The following is a 14,293-nucleotide window of genomic DNA, read 5'->3' on the forward strand; positions in this document are numbered from 1 at the left end:
CACTCTGGGAGACTGTCTGGCAGCATCAACCTATTAAAGCTGAAGATACACATCCACCATGCCAGCAATTCTACTCCTAGATACCAAACTAAAATGAATACACGTGACCCAAAAGATATGAACAAGAATGACTGCAGCAGCTACAAATCAGAAACTATTCAAATACCCCTCTACAACAGAATGGATAGACACAATGTGCCATATAATTCACAGTAGTTTTAAAAACCAGCCAGCTGCATTCTGACACACCTCCCTTAAAGATATGAGGTCGACGTTCCCTACCCTTGGATAATCCAGGCAGGCTGGCGTCTATTTCAACCAACGGGGTCCAGCACATGTGACGTTACAAGAATAAATAACTCTCCAGAAGCTTCCTCTGGGAATCCAGCCAATGTGCTGTGAAAAGCCAAGGCCTCGTGGAAAATCTGCAACCAGGGCAGAGGCACCTTTAACGCAGACAGCACTGCTGAGAATAAGACGTACGGCGTGTTCCCAAACAGGACAGGAAGCCAGCGCACCGAAGGATGTGCAATGTGCGACATCCGCTGTGAGCACGGGCTCTCAGCCCAAGGGCCCGGAATGCCACTGTAGGAGCTCCCCGCCCAGTGGCTGTGATTGTATCCAGTGCCAGGGAGTCTGAGCTCACCTGCTTTCCAGCGCCCTCCCCTCCTCAGGGGGACCTCTGCCTCTGGCTCCGGACATTAACCCGCCTCCAGTCGTGTAAGGCCATAAGCCCCAGTGCGGCTGAGGCCTTTCAGCGGCCAGACCTGAACCTCAGCAGTCCGCCAGGGACTCCAGAGTTGCACAGAAGCAAAGCAAACTTCAAGTGAGAGTTTCTGTCTCCATTTAAACTGTGGCTTAGACACCCCGCTGGAAAAATAAAATAGCCACGTAAAAAATAGATAAACACAGGTGCTCAGCATCCAGATGAGGCTGGTCTTCAAGACATCCCAGCTATATGTGAGTGAAGGGGCAGCCCATGACTCCTCACCCTAACTAGCCCCAACCCCGACCCAGAGTCCTCGAGCAGACTCAAATGGCTATTGTGCAGTCCACTAAGTTTGGAGCACTGTGTCACGCAGCAATCCACAACCAAAACTACTGTGTTATGCAGTAATAAATAACCAGGTCTAGAGAGCTATTTAAAAAATACAGCAAACACATGAAACAAATGGATGAATTTTAGACACAGTGTTGAATAAAAGAAGCCTGGTAAAAAGGAGTAAATAAGGCCCCACTATTTGGGGCCCTATTGGCTGGTGTAGCTCAGTGGATTGAGCGCAGGCCTGCGAACTACACGATCGCGGTTCGATTCCCAGTCAGGGCACACGCCTGGGTTGCAGGCCAGTTCCCAGCAGGGGACGCACAAGAGGCAACCATACATTGATATTTCTGTCCTTCTCTCCTTCCCTTCCCCTCTAAAGATAAATAAATAAATAATATTTTTTTAAAAAGGAGTAAATAGGGTATAATTGCATTTACATATGAGGGCGAAACCAGATAAAACTAAGTTGTAAGTATCAGAAGTCAGAAAAGTAGCTACGCTGGGTGGGAGTAGCTACTGGGAAGGGGACAGCAGAGGCTTCTGGGATGCTCAGAGTCCGTGAGTGTCTGGGTCTGGGAGGTGCTTGTCAAAAAAGAGGGAGAGAGATCACCAAGCTAGCAGACACTTCAGAACTATGCACTTTTTCCAGGATGAGCACTATTACTCCAAAAAGATTAACCAGAACTTGGTGACCGGCAGACATAAGGGTACAAAGGAGACACCAAGGACAACCCCGACTTGCCCGGCGTGACTGACCAGTAGTGCTGCTGAGGCTAAACCTGGGACAACCAAAAACAGGGGCAGGAAGCAGGAAGCAGGTCGCGTTCATGCTGTAGTCAAGTACCCGCCGCAGCACTGCACTCCCAGCCGCCAGCTCCCCAGACGGGCCTCTCAGGTCCACCCTGCCTATCCATCCACCCTCCCCTCGGTCTGCTTTGTTGCCTCCTTCCCGCCCAGCTGCTCTTAATATTGGGATTCCAGCGTGGGGGTTCCCCGGGCTTCCCTCCTCAATCCTCTTTACACACACACACACACACACACACACACCCCTTTCTCCTGTATTTTCGATCTCAGTTGAGGGCATCATCATGACCTATCTGTACTTTTGAACCAGAAACTTCAGAGTTGACCAACATTTAAGACTGCAGTTAGCTAAATCCAATAAAAGGAAAATTAACAGTATAAACATTAACTCTCATGGTGGGGCCCCAACACTAATGCATAAAAACAGATGAAGAAGATATGGTTTAAATAAACCAAGGGGTTTTGGTCAACCCTAGGTTGAATGGTATGGTCACCAAAAGGATACAGCTGACACTAAGAACAGTACGTAGAAGGCCGTAATATTCTTTCCTATATTCAGAGAAAAAAGTGCCATCTCTAGAACAAGAGCCATGCCTCAGCACTGCGCTCAGTTCTAAGATCGACAGTTTAAAAATGGAGGTGAATCGAGGAACGCCACTCGTGGTACTGACAAGAAATCAGCCTTCTAAGGAAGAGCTCACTACCTGGATGGAGACGCGCAGGTTCGAGGCCAGTGAGAAGCCCGGTAACCACCTTCACACATCGAATCCATGTGTGGAAGGGGGACTCGGCTTGTTCTCCACGTCCCCAAACGGGGGAACTGGGTGGGAAAATAACAAAGCAGACTTCCACTCAACACAAAAACTTACTCCCAGTCAAAACTTTATTGAAAACAGGACAGGCTGTCTCTAGAGCAGTCGTTCTCAACTGAAGACGATTTGTCCCCTGGCCAGGAGTGATGCTGAACATCCTAAAGCTCGGAGAACCCTCCAGAACAAAGAATCACCTGTAAAATGTCACTAGTCTCCTGGCTGAAAATGCTAGAGGCAGAGGTCCCTGTCATTGCAAGCATTCTGTTATGGACCAGATACCGTGATCATATCTAGTACGTGACTTTCAAGAAAGATAGGAAATGAGTTTCAAAAAAACCCAACACATTATCTGTTTCAATAACTCCCCAGAGAAAAACAGGGATGTTAAAATGATGATGATGGTGATGCTCATAAATGTTCACTGAACAAAGACTGTGGGCCGGGCATTGTATCAAGTGACTAATGTACACGCTTCACATTAATCCTCACGGCTACTCTGAGACAGGTATTGTCTTACCCTGATCTGAAGGTGAGCTCCGGCTGCCCTCACATCATACAGCGCTCACTGTCTGCACTCCGATCCTCCTAACCCCCAGTGTATGCATCACTGTCCAAACCATAAGTACCAAACGACTTCCGCAGCCTTTACTCTCTAGAAAACAAGTAGAGCCGCACGTATTCTACAAGCGGCAGGGCAAAGTCTGAACAGGTTTGTCCACACTGTGAACTTAGCTGGCGAGGAGAACGGGGAAAGGATTATTTGAAGCCACCCTGTGACGAAGGAGGGAACAATTATCCTCACCGTCCCCAACTGCCCACTTCGGTAAGAGCCAAGCAGCTCTTATATACCCATGGACTCTCAGTCAGACGCTGAGATTAATGATGACATCCCTTTATCCACAGGCGTGAAAGCTCGGGATGGACAGACGTTTGAACATCCCCAACTGGGAATCCTGCCCTTAACAAATACACTGGATGCAGACACATTGTTTCTTGGCTGCCGACACGCGCGCCCATCTGTCAGGATGGCACCGTGCCTGCTCACATGTTGGTCAGACTGTCACTAGGGCATAGGTGCCAAGCAATGATAGTTTTAAACGGGCAGCTTGCATAGCGCTGTACGAGCTTGCTCTTCTGCAGAAAAGCGAATTTTCTGTGATAATACCGGAGGCTCGCAATCCAAAGTGAAGTATTCTTGGTCAATTCAACATTTCAATGGGAAAAAGATCTAGAATGGTAGAAAAAAAATCAGACTAAGAAAATTAAATCAAACAGAAACAGTACTTTGAAGACAAATAAGTGGTTTCCCTAAAACTTTTCATACTGCCAAGCTTTCATTAATACACAGCGTGTTAATCTCCTATGCGTGTAGAACCCTCTACTCAACAAGCCTTCATTGATTTTTTAATGGGATAATACCCTTTTCCATGCTCTAAATTAGAAAGCAGAAATGCACGGACATTTAGTAGTCTATCTGACATTAAATAAGTTCTATTTGTTGAATGGTTATTTTTTAAATGACAGAAGTCTAATCTATATCCAAGATAATCATTTAAATGCACAAAAGAAATCAGAAACCAAACAAGACTCCCAGAGGTAAGTAGAAAAAAAGGATAATTTGTTCAGAGAGAGAAAGCAGGAGGTGAAGCGGGTGCTCAGAAAAAAGAAACCGAGTGTCGTCCTTCTCGATGAAGGAGGCGCCAAGGGCTGCCGCCCACCACGCAGCCTGACTACAGTGTTCCTGGACTCTGTCTGGGCTCCCCTTCCACCACTCAGGGTTTCTCGGATCACTGACATGACGTATCTTAATGTCCTTGCTGCCTGAATTCACTTCCCTGAGACGAAAACCTCGGGCTGCTGTCTAGGCCACGTGTCCTTGTCGGGTCCTCCGCGGTGCTGAGAACAGCTGGTCATCATCATTTTCTGCGCAGTCCTTCATACCCAAGAATCAGGGCACACTGACTAAACGGCCCCTGAGTCTCCTCTCTGCCACAAAAAATAAAAGTGATCCCACTAACTTTTCCTCTTTGGACCAATGTATCAACCCTGTTTTTATCATTTCAGTTGCTCACCTCTGGGACCTTTATTAGGCCCAATAAGAAATGTCATCCACATGAACAATGAGCCAAAAAAAATTTTTAACTACTCTTTTCCCCACATGTACAACTTACTAAAACTTCACCAATATGAAGAAGTTTGAAAGTCCAGTATAGTTCTCAGTATCCATCACCAAACATAGCAACAAAGTCTAAAATCTACCGTTATTCTTTCATAAACTATTAGGGATTTAATATTCAGAAGAGATGCCAGCTTTTCAGCTTTCTGAAAAACACATGTTATGCAAGGTTGTAATTCAAGTTAAGGGTCATGGTTACATCCGGTCCATCCAGCCAACCTACCACTGCCACACACAGCCCACAACCTACCGAGTATTATTCCTACCACACTGATTTCCTGCTCAAGCTCCCACCACGCCTTCCTAGCAGCCACCAAAACCGATTGTAAACTGCTGTCTGCCCAGCAGTTTTCCATACTCAGAACCCAACGCCCCCCTTTACTTCCCTCCCCTTCACTCCGTAGCTCCCCCAAACAGCCAGTTCTTACTTGTTTTCTCTAGGAGCTATCTTTGCTCAGCTATTCTCTAAATGTTTTCCCACTTCATCTCAAAATTACCATATTGTGCTGTGTATAACACGCACCTTTTTGCCCAAATTTTTTAGGGAAAAATAAGGATGTATTATACATGGTATAATGATTATATGCCATGGGTGTAACAATCCCATGCATAATGGGTGCAGAAACGTGGGCACGAATTATACACAGCAAATATGGTATACTTACTTCTAGGAAGACTTGAGCCGTGTCATGCCTTCATAAACCTGTACTAATTTTCATACTTAATAGCTTACTCACTTCCTGTCCTCACTCTGTGCAGTTTACTGTGTATGGCCAAATAATTTTTTCATCAATATAAGTTTTTTTTATTTTTTAAACACTAATATTTATTTATTTTAAATATATACCTTATTGATTATACCATTACAGTTGTTCTATTCCCCCCCTTCATTCCCCTCCACCCGCAAACTTCCTCCCCCACCATTCTCCCTCCCTTAGTTTATAACCACGTGTCGCAAGTTCTTTAGATTCTATATTTCCCCTACTATTCTTGCCCTCCCCCCATCTATTTTCTACCTACTATCTATGGTATTTTCTGTACCTTCTCCCCCCTTCTCCCCCTCCCACTCCCCTGTTGCTAACCCTCCATGTGTTCTTCATTTCTATGGTTCTGCTCCTGATCTAGCTGTCCTCTTGGTTTGCTTTTGTTTTAGGTGTGGTTGTTAATAACTGTGAGTTTGCTGTCCTTTCACTGTTCATATTTTTCATCTTCTTTTTCTTATATAAGTCCCTTTAGCATTTCATATAATAAGGGCTTGGTGATGATGAACTCCTTGAACTTGACCTTATCTGAGAAGTACTTTATCTGTCCTTCCATTCTAAATGAAAGTTTTGCTGGATAAAGCAATCTTGGCTGTAGGTCTTTGGATTTCATGACTTGGAATACTTCTTTCCAGCCCCTTCTTGCCTGTAAGGTCTCTTTTGAGAAATCTGCTGACAGTCTGATGGGTACTCCTTTGTAGGTGACTGTCCCCTTATCTCTTGCTGCTTCTAGGATTCTCTCCTTCATTTTAATCTTGGCTAATGTAATTATGATGTGCCTTGGTGTGTTCCTTCTTGGGTCCAACTTCTTTGGGGCTCTCTGAGCTTCCTGGATTTCCTGGAAGTCTATTTCCTTTGCCAGACTGGGGAAGTTCTCCTTTATTATTTGTTCAAATAAGTTTTCCACTAGTGGCTGTTCCTCTTCTCCTTCTGGTACTCCTATAATTGGGATGTTGGAACGTTTAAAGATGCCCTGGAGGTTCCTAAGCCTCTCCTCGTTTTTTGAATTCTCATTTCTTCATTCTTTTCTGGTTGGATGTTTTGTTCTTCCTTCTGGTCCATTCCATTGATTTGAGTCCCAGTTTCCTTTCCATCACTATTGGTTTCACGTGCATCTCCCTTCATTTCAATTAGTTTAGCCTTCATATGTTCCTCTAATTTATGACTATAATCAACCAGTTCTGTGAGCATCCTGATAAACAGTGTCTTGAACTGTGTATCTGAGAGGCTGGCAATCTCTTGGTCGCTTAGAGTTATCGGCTCTGGGACTTTGAGTTCTTCTTGCGCCATCTTTTGGGCTGTTTGTGCCTGTTACGTAGCAGGATCAGAGCCCTAGGTGTTCACCAGAGCAGGGCAACTCAGTTGCTGGGTTGTGATTCTGTATGTGGGGGCGGGGTCAAAGAGGAGCAATGGCATCCCATCTGCCGCCTCCCGCCACTGACGCCACAGGTGCTGCAGCTGCCACCGTCACCGGGGCCCGCGCATTTCGTCCCACTGCACTCGAGTGTGCCACCGCCGTCAGCCCTTGCCCCCTGGGGCCTGTGTGGTCTGTCTCACTTTGCGTGAATGTGCGACCACGGTCAGTCTGCCCCGCACCCTGACTGGTTCCGGGCTACCTGTGCGCCTAGGTCGGGGGATCTTTCCTGCCCGACCCTGCTCCGCTGCTGGCTCCGCCCCTCTTACCCATCCGGTTGAACGGTTAGTTGTTGTGGGACTTCAGTATAATTCAATTTTCTGTTCTTTGGCTGTGTCTTTGTTCTCCAAACCTTTGTTGTATTCAAACTTGGTTGTGGGAGAAGGCACAGTGTTTCCACCTATGCCTCCATCTTGGCGGAAGTCCAAATAATTTTTTAAATAAATGTTAAGATAATTTTGCAAAGAAAGGATCATCTTTTCTACAAATGATTCTGGAATAGCTGGACACCCACAGGCAACAGGAAAAGAATGAACCACGACCTAAACCCCACATCCTATGTCAGAATGACCCCAAACGACCCCAGCCCTGAACGTGAGACGTAAAGTGGGAGAGCACGCAGAAGAAACCGCAGGAGGACGTCCCCCTGATGCAGGCGAAGGGCTCTGGGACGCGGGCACCGAGAGCACAGCCACATGCGAACAGGTCGGGCTTCCTCACGAGAGAAACTGTGCTGCACAAGACACTGCGGGAGAACGACAGACGGACGCAGGCCAAGGTCATGTTTACAAATCACTTGTCTGGCACAGGCCTTGTATTCAGAACATATAAGGACACTCAATCCAACGATAAGAAAACAATCCAGCACGAAGTGGACAAACGATCTCAACAGACAAGTCACCGAATAAGGTATTAATGGCAAATGAGCGCATGAAAATGTTCGGCACCGTGAGCTGTTGGGGAAATAAAAATGGAGAGCCATGATGAGTTACCATCACATGCCCATTGTCACAGCTAACACAAAACATCGCCCACACTAAACGCTGCCTGCGACCCGGGGAAACTGAGCACCCCACACAGAGACGACAGGACTGGAAAAACAGCACAGCTACTCTGGGGCGGGACGGCAGTTTCTCACTGAGTCAAACATGCATCTGCCCCACGACCCAACAGCCGCACTGCTGGGCGTTTGCCTTGGAAAACGAAGACTTATACTCACACGAACACCTGTACATGAGTCTTCACGGCAGCTTTACCGGAAGAGCCAAAAACAGGAAACAACCCACAAGTCGTCAACGGGGGAACGGCTCAAAGAAATGCGGTGCAGATGTCACGTCCTGGGACCGGCACAGCGCCACCGCCAGAACCAGGCCACTGCGCTGACACAGCATGAATGATTAAGCCACTCACTGAATTCCAGTTTTTCCATTCTTTTTGTCTGTGTTGTGCACAGGTCCAAGGCATTTACCATGTGTAAAACCTCATGTAACCACCACAACAACTGGGACCCAGAACTGCTCTGTGACCCGGGAGAAGCCCCCTCGTGCTACCCTTTCATAGTGACACCCCACCCCCAGCCCTAACCTGGCAAAAACAAACCTGTTCGCCATCTCCATAACTTTGTAATTTCAAAAATACTATAGACATGAAATCATACAATCTCACAATCTTTTGAAGTTGGCTTTTTTCACTCACTGCAGTGCCTTCAGCTCCATCCAAACCGATGCATGCGTCACTAGTCTGCTCCTTTTTCTATGACTGGTGTTTCATTTTAGGCTGTTCCGCATTTTACTGACCCGCTGGAGGACATGTATGCTTTTTTCTGGTCTCTGGCTATCACAGCCGAAACCCCCACAAACACCATGCACAGGTTCAATGTTACTAAAAGCCTTTGCCCTGGAGCATGAATAGCCAGGGGAACACTGCTGGGCTGTACGTCAAGCACGTGTTTATCTTTTTAAGAAACTGCCAAGCTAATTTCCGAAGTGGCTGTGCCACATCACATTCCCACCAGCAACATGAGAGGTAATATGCATCTGAAAGTCACAATTTCTAAAACGTTTTCTAAAAGCTAAAAAAAAAAAACAAAACTGAGCCTTGAATGTTATAACCTGATCTCAGTTTTTAAAAAATATGTTTAATATCTTTTTCCTGACTCACGAATAAGAGACCTATTATCCCCAAACAATTTAGGAGACAATGAGTGTACTGACGGCTGCTGCCATGTTGTACAGCAAACTGCACTAAAAGGTGGAAAACGGCAGCACAGCCATTAAAAAGAGTAAAACTCTATGTCTGTCCCCCGACAGTCTGTGAAGACCAACAGTTTAACAGCCATTTGCAGCACTCAGAATTGTGAATGTGATCACAATGCATTTAGACACAGCACCAGCAAACAATGCTTGATCAGCTGCTACTCGGAAAGACGACGTGAGAGGCGTAATTCACCAGCAATTACCTCAGACAGTTAGACAGAGAACGGTCTCTCCGGGTTCCTGAAACGAGGAGCACGGCCCAGAGCAAACCCATCTGCCCCCCATGAGAACAGCAGCAAGAAGGCCAGTCTGCAATGAAAATTAAATAAACACACAGGAAGAAATTCGAAAGCCCCCAACAGAGTGGAATGGTGCTTTCCTTGCTCCTAGTGACTTCCCAGTTCTCATTTAGTCCCTTAAGGAACCAACTAGGCTGTTCCAGACACTGAGTCCACAAGACAAATGTGTCCTTCCAATACAGTAGGCATTTGATTAAAGAGTATGGTGAGTAAACCACATTTCAAGTTCCCTACAATGATAGTGAAGTGATATAAAACATACAGTTTCTATTAGTGACCAAGTTGTAGGTATTGCTAATTCTACTTGGTTTGTGTCTGCATCTGTGATTTAAAGAAATCCTAAATTTCCGTGGGAATAAAAAAAATGTATATAACAGAACACGCCCAAACCTCAAAGTAATAACCCTGCAATTTAATTATATGACTTCCATCCAGTATATCTTCCCACTTATGTGGCTTACTGATACACATTTCAGTGTGGGTTTAATGTCCATCCTAAGTACTAGGCAGTGTGAGCAGTGTCTATCATTTCAACCCCTCGAGTGCTGGCTGCCTTCCTATGGGCCACGGACCCGCGGACAGACAGGCGTTACTGCAGAGCAGCAGGAAAATCCCTGCACCCTCGTGAAGACTAAATAAATAATACGATTCACAACGTATTTTTCTCAGCTGACAAAGTTGGTGCTGCGGCTAGTAAAATTCTTAATAAGTTTACTGAAGAATATTATTAAGTAGTTTCTTATCATTAGAATTTATTGGTGAATATTAAAAATCTAATTCCTATCAGGGAGGAGGGCATACCTCATATCTCTCTAGAGAGCTTTTTCTTTTTGAAGTGTTGCCCATACATCATCCAGAACAAGAAGAACGAACACGCTTGCATCTGAGTGCAACGATTTACAACATTGGGGGAGACGGAGCAGGAATAACCGGAAAGTGCATGAAATTACCACCAAACAGCAACCTCGGCCCTGGCCAGCGTGGCCCGGTGGACTGGGAATCGTCGACAAAGTGAAAGGTCCCTGGTTCATTCTGGGTCAGGGAACTCGCCTGGGCTGCGGGTTAGATGTTTCTCTCCCTCTTTCTCCCTCCTTTCCCCTCTCTCTAAAGTAAATAAAACTTTTTTAAAAAATAAACAAACACAAACAGCAACTCAGAATGCTAGGTACTTGAATACATACATTCAGGAGGGGGGGCAGGGGGGCGCAAGTTGGGGTGGGGAGTAGGCATAAAGGACACAACCTTCTGTGCATCTTTACAACGGCCAGTACGGGAAGTTTGGTCAAAAGAGCCAAATACACCCTAGAGTACAAACACACCTTGGTTATACCACCTGGCTGAGTGCTTTGTCAGGATTCTGTCATTTTTCTAAATGAATCTTACATCTCTAACAAAAATTCCTTATTTGCTCTATTTTATCAGTAAGAATACAATTTTTCAAATGTGTCCTACACATTGACTGACTTCCTGTGTGCTGGATGCTAGACAACCAAAGTCAAGAAGAGTGACCTCTGTTCATTTAAAACAAAGAAAACTCGCTTCAACAAAACACTAGAACAGCAAGAAGAGACTGCGCCTAGCGCTTCTGGACACACAGGAGGCACAAGACAGCCGGGGACTAGATGAGCTCCTCTCTGCTCCCTCCGAAAATAACCTCGGCAAGCAGGTCGAATTTCCAACCAGTCTGAAAAATATTCTCCGGTCCTACTCGGTTACCGATACATTCTCAAACTTCATCAAGACCAACTTTTCTGAAAGCCTCACCCCCACACACATACACAAAGACGCAGAATTTAACTCCCATTAAGTTCACTGCCTGGTATCAGCATTTGCACATTTGTATGAATTCAGGAGTCACCCTTTATTTGATACAAGGTAAATTGTAAAATTTTGTTTCATTTTCAGTGAGTTTTATTCTTGAAATCAAAATTCTACTCATAGTAAATTATATCTTAGTAGGAATGGCTTTAAGAAAAAAATACGGTTGTCAAAATAAAAATCTTGTTTTTTCTCTTTGAGACATCTGAGACATTCACTTACATAGCTATCATTATTTCACATTAGTTCTTTTTTAAAAAGATTGCTGGCCTATTCAAAAAGTTTCATTTTGGGCCCTGGCTGGTGTAGCTCAGTGGATTGAGCCTGGGCCTGCGAACCACACGATCCGAGTTCGATTCCCAGTCAGGGCACATACCTGGGTTGCAGGCCAGTTCCTAGTTCCTGGTTCCTGGTTCCCGGTTCCCGGCAGGGGACGAATGAGAGGTAACCATACACTGATATTTCTCTCTCTCTCTCTCCCCCCTTCCCTTCCCCTCTAGGATAAATAAATAAAATCTTTTTTAAAAAGTTTCATTTTGGGAGCTGTCGCCATTTTGGATGCATTGCTGTTATTTTTAAACTGTACACCTACATCATGGAGTAAAACTTAGGGCAAGCTTTTCATATCACCATTTCTTGGGCACTTACTACCTGACCACATGCTGGAGTCTACACTTGACACATTACTCCATTATCTCATTTGTTTAACAAATGTCCTCTCATAATTTTTGCAGCCCTGAACGTAAAAAGCCATCACACCATATCTACAAATGGATACCATTTGTACTACATACTGGTCCTAATTTGACAGTAATGCTGACCACAAGTTTAGTGTTATCAAACTCAAGTTCGTTTTACTGTATTAGCCTGGAATGTGATCAGCAATGCTGAGACGCACAGGAAGACCATGTGATAGCTTCTGCAGACAGAGCTCCTGGGGTTACATCCCCTTCTCCAGGTGGTAGATGAACATAACCTTACCTACCCGGAAACTTAACTCCAATTACTACCTGCCATTTTGCACAAGCACAATCACAACCTGAATAAAATGATTACATAAAGAACAGTTCCTTCCCTCTAAAACTGTAGATTAAATTCTCCCCCAAAAGTATCATGCTCAGCATGCCATAAAAAGGTGTCTTTACTCTGAACTCTTAAAAACAAAATGCCGCTCTCCCTTTTTTTTTTTACTCTTGCAAATGTCAGCGTCAACAGATAGGCAATTTCGGTTTCAAAAAAAGAGAAAGGAAACTAAAGAAAGACGCTCTACAAGAGTTCCCTAAAAGCACCACCCTCTCAAAGCAAAACCGCTATTTCCAAGTTCTTCTGAAAAAGGGAGATGGGGAGGGAAGAGAATAGCCGCTAGGAAGAAAAGCAAAAACGGTTGCCTTGATAGAGAAGTTAGAAAAATGGGCGGCCTCGGTAGGAACCTAGTCTGTCTGTCTGTGTCTCCCCAGGGACTCTGGTGCTGTATGTTGAGGTTAACTAAATCACCTAAGAGTATGAGACCAAGGCCCAAAAGCTCTCCCGACGGTAGGAAAAACTGTCCATTTCCTTTAAAGACGTGCACCAGCAAAGGGTGCCGCCTTGCCGGCTAAGGAGATCTTAGACCAGAAGAGGAACTGTCAAAGGGGCCTGCAAATCCCTCGTAAAACCGCTCGGGTCTCTACTGCCTGGCGCCAAACTCTCAAGTGCAAGTTCTCACCCGGAAGGGGACAGGTGGGGACAGGAAGGCACAGGTGAGGTCCTGAAAGCTATCCTCAGGAGGATGGACTCCTTCTCCCTTCTTAGGTCTCAGTCAAACGTCACCTGCTCCGAGATGCCCCACCTCGCCCCCACCACCCGAGCCCACAATCGCCTGTCCTCGTTTTAAAGGAGCTTTTCGGCACCTGGAATGATCGTATTTGCATCTACTCTGTTTACTCTCCAGCACGCCAGCCCCGTGACAGCAGAGGAACCTCGTCGGTCCAGGCAGGCACAGACCCCATCCCTCAAATCGGCCCCGAGCACCCAGGACAAGCCGCCCCAAGACGCCGCCAGAACGCGCCACCAAGCCTGCGGGCCAGCCTGGGCGCCTGCCAGGCCCCTGTGGGCAGCCTCCGGCCGCCGCCCGGACTCGGGGGACCAAGCTGGAAAGGACGCGCGCACCGCGCCGGCCCACAGCTTCCCCGGTCGCCCAAGGTCGCAGCCGCCCGAGGTCACGGTCGCCCGGCTGCCTGGCGCCGGGCCAGCCCCCGGGAGCCCGCTGCGTGGCCCCTGCTCGGCGCCCGCGCTCTCGGACTGCGCCGCCCGCAGCCTCCCTACCCCGAGTCGCAGAGCCGTCGCCTTCTTCCTAGTATGAACTTCCCGCCGCTTTCGCCGACTCGCAACTCCGCTGCGGCACCGGCTCCCTCGCACTCTGCAGTATAGGGCTTTCCCATTGGCTCGGCGGTGAGCGGGAGAGGCGGGGCGAGCGAGAACGTCGCGGAGCGGGGCGGAGCCTGCTCTGGCTCTGCTGCCTCCCTCGGAATGCCGGGAGCCTAGGGCCCGCGCTCCCGTTGCATGCTGGGAAATGGAGTCTTTCGCAGACCGAAGAGGATCACAGTCCCTCTGGTCCTAAGAAATGTGGTTTACATGCTCTGAGTCAGTCCTGCTCAGAGGCTGTACGCCTCAAAGCCATACCACCGGAATAATTATTGCCAGTGTTCGCAGCAGCTTGACTCATTAACTGTTGACAACGAGTAGGATTTAAAAGGAGTCCTATGTTCCCATTGGCTGAGTGCCTCCTCTGCCTCCTCGACTTTAACTTACATTTTCCCACGGCTGGTGCACCTGCCCTGGAACGTTTGTGCCGCTGTGTACAAGGGCCTGCCTCTGCAAGGAAACAGCCCAGCCACTAGTTCAAACTCTAGCACTTTCACATTGTAGCT

The 14,293-nt window shown here is 46.8% G+C and overlaps 1 protein-coding gene across 3 annotated transcripts in view; it reads right to left on the bottom strand.

The window, feature by feature from the left end:
- Window positions 1–13,789, bottom strand: part of VRK1 (VRK serine/threonine kinase 1) — a 75,525-nt gene extending 61,736 nt beyond the window's left edge. For 2 of the 3 annotated variants that reach the window (XM_037031405.1, XM_037031402.1), the window contains exon 1: window positions 13,689–13,789. The gene's annotated coding sequence lies outside the window, so the exon portion shown is untranslated. Of the gene's footprint in view, window positions 1–13,273; window positions 13,389–13,688 lie in introns of those variants that run through there. The other variant, XM_037031404.1, reaches the window with a different exon arrangement.
- Between the last annotated feature and the right edge of the window lie 504 nt (window positions 13,790–14,293).

Source organism: Sturnira hondurensis, unplaced genomic scaffold (genome assembly GCF_014824575.4).
Source record: "Sturnira hondurensis isolate 20B ecotype Veracruz unplaced genomic scaffold, ASM1482457v3 Scaffold0021143, whole genome shotgun sequence".
In the NCBI taxonomy this organism is placed as follows: domain Eukaryota; kingdom Metazoa; phylum Chordata; class Mammalia; order Chiroptera; family Phyllostomidae; genus Sturnira; species Sturnira hondurensis.